The following is a 7,270-nucleotide window of genomic DNA, read 5'->3' as shown; positions in this document are numbered from 1 at the left end:
AACGGCTAAAACATCCCTTAGCTGTTCTAAAATCTATGTTAACCATAGCCTCATGTGGCTCATTGCTTTATTTCCAAACCTAAGAGTAAAATAATGAAATTATGTGTTACAATGTTCATTATACTAACCCATTCACATACAGACGGTGGACGAAACCATGCTCACCAGCATGCTCATTGGGGCTCAGTGTCTTGCTGAAGGACACTTCGACACGTATAGCCAGGAGCAGAACCCCGAACCTTCCCATTCCCAAGCGGCCTCTCTACCTCCTGAGCCACTGCCGCCCCACGTGTATGGACGTGGGTGGCTGGGATAATCCACAGGACACATGCCTGGTTATTCAGTGGCTGTATGATGGAGTCAAGGGCAGCGGTCCATTCATCTCAAGCTGATCTCCTGATAGAACGTGATGCCAAATGCTCAAATCCCTCTGGCTCGCTACATTTTGCGCAATAAGCAAGAGTGTGATGTTTGTTTGAGAGGACAGGACAGCACTAAAGTGGATGCTTGGAGGACTTCCAGAGATTAAATTCATGGACCCACAGCAGCAGGGTGGTAAGGCTTATGTGGGTGTGTGTGTGTGTGGGAGCTTCTGGAAAGAAAATACACATACTGTGATATTCTGTGTAGTCCATGATCCTCTGCACTGTATACTGATTTATTTTGTTTAACGTTCATACATGGCTCATTTTCTTAACTTTTACAATTCCAAATTAAATGGTCTTCGCAGCCAATAACACTGGTCGCACTGAAGTTTAATTCTACCTATGAGGGTGGATTCTGCCAATGCTTTTCAATGGGAACAGAGCGTTTTTGTTTTTTTGCAGAAATCCATAAATGGCAACTAACTGCATGCTCCGTTCCCATTGAAAAGCATTGTCAGAATCCGCCCTCATAGGTAGAATTAAACCTCGGTATGACCACGCCCTTATGATATCTCTGCTGTCGGACGGAAACCAGCTATCTCCAAAATGTAACTGTAAAGTTTTGTTCATCATTGATAAGAACAGCTGAATGGACCTCCAAGCTCACAATGAGGTTGGAGGTCAAAAGGGGGTGGAGCCTGGAGTCAGCAAAACCAGCTGAAAAAAGGTTTTTCAATAGCACTGATTTATGGAAAAGAAATGCGAAAGCGAAAAAATTGGGTTAGCTGGTTTCTGCCCAACAGCAACGATATATTACTTTATTTTAATATTTATCAAAAGCCTTATAAGTTCAACATCTTGTACGTATGACATACATAATAATGTTATATATACTGTACATATTTCACCACACTAAGTGGTGAAATATTCAAGTCTGAAGATTTGCCATTACCATGTTGCTCAGGGTTCAGATAAGGATCACTTAGATAAGAACAACAGTGTGTGTGTGTGTGTGTGTGTGTGTGTGTGTGTGTGTGTGTGTGTGTGTGTGTGTGTGTGTGTGTGTGTGTGTGTGTGTGTGTGTGTGCGTGTGCGTGTGTGTGCGTGTGTGTGCGTGCCTGCATTTGAGTATACAGAAAAAAAACAATATAATATTTACTTCACTCTCCCACAGTATCATCACACACATCACATGCTTTTGTTTGTCGGCAATCTTGTGACTTGAGAAGGTCAGTCTTTAAGTCTGTGTTTTTCAGCGTTGCGTAACATACCATTTAGCCGACACTCTTATCTATAGCACCTCACCATGAGTTCTTACACTTCAAGCAGCTGTGGCCTCAGCAGGAATCTAAGCCTAGCCAATATGGCCTATACCTCCTGCACAGTAAAACCATGAGAGTAGATTTATTTGGTCACATTTTCTCACATGAGTTACAGCAAATTCCCAACACTCAGGATTTTTGCAGGGTGAGGTTTATCCCATTGAATCCGGGAACGCATCTACAAATGTCTTCTAAATCCTGACACATATCTGAAAAAAAGTATGTTGCTATAATATCAGTGGTGATGGAACTTTTTCATGTCAAGGACCCCCAAAATGATATGTATTTGTACTAAAAATATTTACTTCCAGGGACCCCCGCCAGAAGTAAAGATTTGAGTTACAAATGTTCGCTTTAAAAAATGTATATTCAAGGATTTGCACGAATGTTCACAAGTTTTCAAAAAATAGCAGATCTACAAGCTCATAGAGCGGCACAGGGTGCCGCGCTATGAGCTGCCGCTCTATGAGCTTGTAGATCTGCTATTTTTGAATAGGCAAAATATAAAATAATGGTTATAGCTAGAAATCTAAAATGACATAGATGCGTTCCCGGATTGATTGGGTTAAAGGACCCAAATCTGTACAGAACCTACTTTTATCACCAGAGGCAATCTTTGGGAGCTATGGGCACGGCTTAAGTGATTAATTCATCTTGATTATTGAATGCTAAAATTGTCAAATGACACTTTGTGGGTAATTAGAGGGCTTGTAGGAATAGTTCACTTTAAGAGGTTTAATCTCTAGAATAAGTTGATTCCTCTCTTAGGATAACCACGGAGAAGAGCAATTAAAGCCTATTTACAGCCAGTGTATCCTAAGATCAATTCATTATGTTAGTTTTGAAATTCCAAGCCTGATGGACAACTAATGGCTCAGGAGTCTGAAGAGTCTGAAGATTCCCGGTTGGATCCCCGACTACTCCTGGTTTAGTGACGAGTGTCCTTGAGCAAGACACTTAACCCCTATAACTCCTCCCAATGACAAAGTTGGTGTCATGTGTGTGAATGGGTGAATGTAACGCACATTGTAAAGCGCTTTATAAATGCACCATTTACTATTTACCACTACAATCAAGCCAGATGACCTTTGTCAATCAAGCTGATGACAACTCCATCGCCTGTGTCAATCACACATCTGTCTTCAATCAAGACGACAACTCTGCCGTCATGTTAATCAACCTGGCATTTAAACTCAGCCTCAGTGTGCATCAGGGTTATTATAGGTATCTAAAACGAACAAAACAATGAAAACTAGTATTGAAAAAAATAATTTTAGTTAAGTTATTCAGGTTCCTGGTGAGGAGTCTCTACGTTTTCCACGACTCACGCTCAGGCCTTGGAGCCCGAAGCCAAAAACTACCTGGCTCCATGACCCCCCCCTGTAACCTCCATCCCGGGTCATCATGCCTCACTCTCTGCATGCAGTGTGCCCATGGACGACCACGATCTCACATCTCCAGGGGCCCAGGGGCGGCAGTGGTTCACAGGTAGAGTGGCCGGTAGAGCGGCCGGATGGCAACCGCAAGGTTCCCAGTTGGATCCCGGGCTCCCCAAGAGTTATTGTCGAAGTGTCCTTGAGCAAGACGCTGAACCCCTAATAGGCTCTATCCACAGCAGCCATATTATCACTTCCTTCACAGGTGTTACCAATGATACTAATGAAGGCTCTGTTCCATTTAGTGTAGCACAGTGGCTCTCAGATTTTTCAATTTCCACAACTCCCATAACTCTGAGAGTGTACAAATGGAACCAAATGGACCCTTACGGGTCCATTTGGTTCCATTTGTACACTCTCAGAGTTACACACCCGTAAAGGGCCATTTGGGAGTGTTTCCAGTGAGCCAATATGCACAATATCAGCACACTGACTCTGTCTGACCAGAATGGAACAGAGCCTTCATTAGTATCATTGGTAACACCTGTGAATGTCTTACTTACAATACGGCTGCTGTGCATAGAGCCTATTGCTCCCGATGAGCAGGTTGGTGCCTTGCATGGTTCCCTCCACCATCGGTGTGTGAATGTGTGTGTGTGTGTGTGTGTGTGTGTGTGTGTGTGTGTGTGTGTGTGTGTGTGTGTGTGTGTGTGTGTGTGTGTGTGTGTGTGTGTGTGAATGGGTGAATGTAATGCACAATCTACAGTATGTAAAGCACTTTGTATAAAAGCTCTTTATAAATGCATCATTTACCATTTACCATTTACCAATTACCCTGGCCGTCCGTGCATGCCACATGCATGTGGTGCACAACATGGACGACCTTGCTCTGACTTCTCTGTGCCCTGGTTGTCGATGCCGCACATTGACGTTCATGTCACAACGCTGCATGTCATGAATGCGTTGTCATGTCCACTCTCTCATGGTTGAAATGTTTCATGTTTCATTTTTCAATAAACAACTTAAATCTATCGATGTTGTGGAGGGTGTGGTCTTTACTAGATGTTTATTCAATGTTATCACTATTTCCTCTAATAAACACAAAGGAGACTCTTTGTGCTGGTCGTCAAATGATGAGGAAATGAGGAATGTGACAAAAACTAAAAAATATCCGCAAATTCAAGTCTTCATGGGGAGAGTAATTGATTAAAAAAATGACATTTTGGGGGTGAACTATCCCTTTAAGTCACAGTGTTGCAGGACAAATGACTGTTGAGTGTTGATGGACATAATGGAGGTCTGCAGGGCTCAAACATGACTTTGCAGACATTGGGTGGTCTGTCTAAGCCCCTTTGTGACAGCTGTCAATCACAGCTATGAGTGACAAACTCGCATAATGTCAAAAGACAGGCATAATATTTCATCCCAAGGAGAAATAATGACATGCTATTACATGACTTTGTCAGCATGTAGTATTATTATTATTTCAGTTTTGCTTACTTCTCTGGAAATGACTTCAGATGAATTGTATTGTGCTGATGCAATAAAACCCCTCCATATGGTAACCAGACAGACCTTAACACATAATTGCAGCATACTGTGTAACTGAAAATCATTTTGGGCCAAGTCTCATATTAGTGTTATCAATAGCAATATTAATAGTAGCAACACGATTGTTAAAACAATTTGTTATTACTATATAATTACACCACAATCACTCCTATTTCTTATAGGAGTAGAAATCGAAGCTAGCAGTAATAGCAGTTAAACTGTTATTATCTCTGCTAGGCCGACAGGCGGTGATTATGTTTTTGCCCCTGTCTGTCTGTGTGTCTGTGAGGCTGTATATGGCTAATTTCGCAACCAATCATGGTTGTGGATTTGATTGTAAAAAAAATTATGATCATGATCCATTTTTTGGATCATGATGCAACTCTCCATATAGGCCACGCACATTTCAATCTAACTAGATGTTCCATCATATTGCATTTTCTTCATGAGATTATGTACATTTAGAAGCCATCAACAAACATATTACATAATTTATTATTAAACTTCCACAGTCACCACTGGTCAACATGGGCTATTAAGAGAGCCTTGGATGCCATTTATTCATTCATTCTCTCTCCCTCTCTCTCTCTCCCTATCTCTCTCTCTCTCTCTCTCTCTCTCTCTCTCTCTCTCTCTCTCTCTCTCTCTCTCTCTCTCTCTCTCTCTCTCTCTCCCCCCCCCTCTCTCGCTCCCCCCCTCTCTCTCTCTCTCTCTCTCTCGCTCTCTCTGTCTCTCTCACTCACTCACTCACTCACTCACTCACTCACTCACTCACTCACTCACTCACTCACTCACTCACTCACTCACTCTCTCTCTCTCTCTCTCTCTCTCTCTGTCTCTCTCTCCCTCTCCCTCTCCCTCTCTCTCTCTCTCTCTCTCTCTCTCTCTCTCTCTCTCTCTCTAAAGGGGACATGTGAATGGCAGCCAATGGGAGAGGGTTGAGAGTCCCCTCAGCCTCTGTGACACCCAGTGAGAAGTGATGCAGCGCAGAGAGAGCCTAGCTGTGCTGCAGTGAATGAACTGAACGGATAGGATACCCTCTCCATCTCTTTGCTTCCCAATCTGATGAGCGTTGGAACATTTCACACTGAATCCAGGTGAGTGGAATCATATAATATAACCTGCAACTTTCACTCGCCTACGAAATGGACGCGTTTAGTAACTTGTGCAGACGGTGCGCGTGTGTGTGTGTGTGTGTGTGTGTGTGTGTGTGTGTGTGTGTGTGTGTGCGCGTGTGCGTGCGTGCGTGTGCGTGTGCCTCCAACCTGGGTGTCCAGGTTATCGTTTCAACTACTGAGCGCTTCGCGTCATCCGTGGCGCTTCAATAAGAGATGGAACATGTAGCCTACTTATAACCGTTATAGATCACGGTCTGTGGATCTTTTTGTTTGTTTTGGGAGAACGAAAATCTTTTTCGTTTTTTTCTATGTTTGGTTCAAATTGTACAAATTATACTATAGGTCCTCAGACCGATCACACCCTGAGCAGAATAATGTCACTGATCTGTCGGCTGCAGCCTGCCTTGGAACTGTGTTGTTTGTGAGGCTAAATAAATTGGTTGGATTTATTTGGAAGTTCTTTGTAATAATATAACAAATGCGATCATGCGTCATGCGATCGATTGATTGAATTGAATAGGCTACTATTAGACAGAAATCATGCAAAGCAGCACGAGTAGCCTGCAGTCAGACACTTGGTCTAAAAGGATAACACCCAAAAAGTCATTGCGGTCTTGTTTCCATTGGGGTAATGGAAACATAATAACATGAAAAATAACACCACTATTTATTGAGTGTATGGATCGAAAGGTGACTGTTCATCAACTTTTGAATTGTGTTTGATGCCTATAGCCTACAATATACAATTCAAATTGTGGCTCCATCTGTTTCATTGATCACGTTCACGTCGATGTCGCTGATTTGCACACAAATGATATCTTATATGGTAGAATAAATCCTCCCTACTGTTCAGAGGTCGCTATATAGCCTAGTTTAGACCTGGTCCTGGACACATTCTTTGTCCCGTATTATTTCAGTCTATTGAACCTGTTTATTGGATCTGCTGTAGCCCTGCAGTATGGTGCCATGCAGTTGCACTACTCACATTTCAGTAAAAGTATCAATACTGCAATGTAGAATACTCTGTTACAAGTAAAAGTCCGATATTCAAAATGTAGCCGAAAAGTATTGGGATCAAAATGCACTTAAAGTACCATAAGTAAAAGTAGCCTACTCATTGTGCACAAGTTTTATAATGTATAAACAATTTTGGAAACAGCTGATTTTGTGAGCTTGTCGATATTGCTGCTATTTTCAAATGGCCAAAATATATGTAGGGCTGAAGTGACTGTGTAGTTTGTATTAATAATCAAAATGTACAAAGTAGCTAGTGTAGTGGAAGTAAAGGCATTGGAAATTGGAAATACTCCAGTAAAGTAAAAGTACCTCAAAATTGTACTTAAGTACAGTACTTGAGTAAATGTACTTAGTCACTTTACACCACTGTCTGTAGCCCTGCAGTCGCATCGTGCCATGCAGCTGTATCTATTGCAGTGGAGGGACACCCCTGGAAGGTCTTGTAAACAAGAAAGCAGTCCCGCTGGACCTGACTGAAGTTTTCAAAAACAACGTGCCCTCTGATCAACAACAAGATGATA

The sequence above is a fragment of the Gymnoscopelus microlampas genome (assembly GCF_963454915.1).
Source record: "Gymnoscopelus microlampas genome assembly, chromosome: 22".
NCBI lineage: Eukaryota > Metazoa > Chordata > Actinopteri > Myctophiformes > Myctophidae > Gymnoscopelus > Gymnoscopelus microlampas.
The sequence above is the reverse complement of the archived record's forward strand: the minus strand, read 5'-3'. Positions refer to the sequence as shown.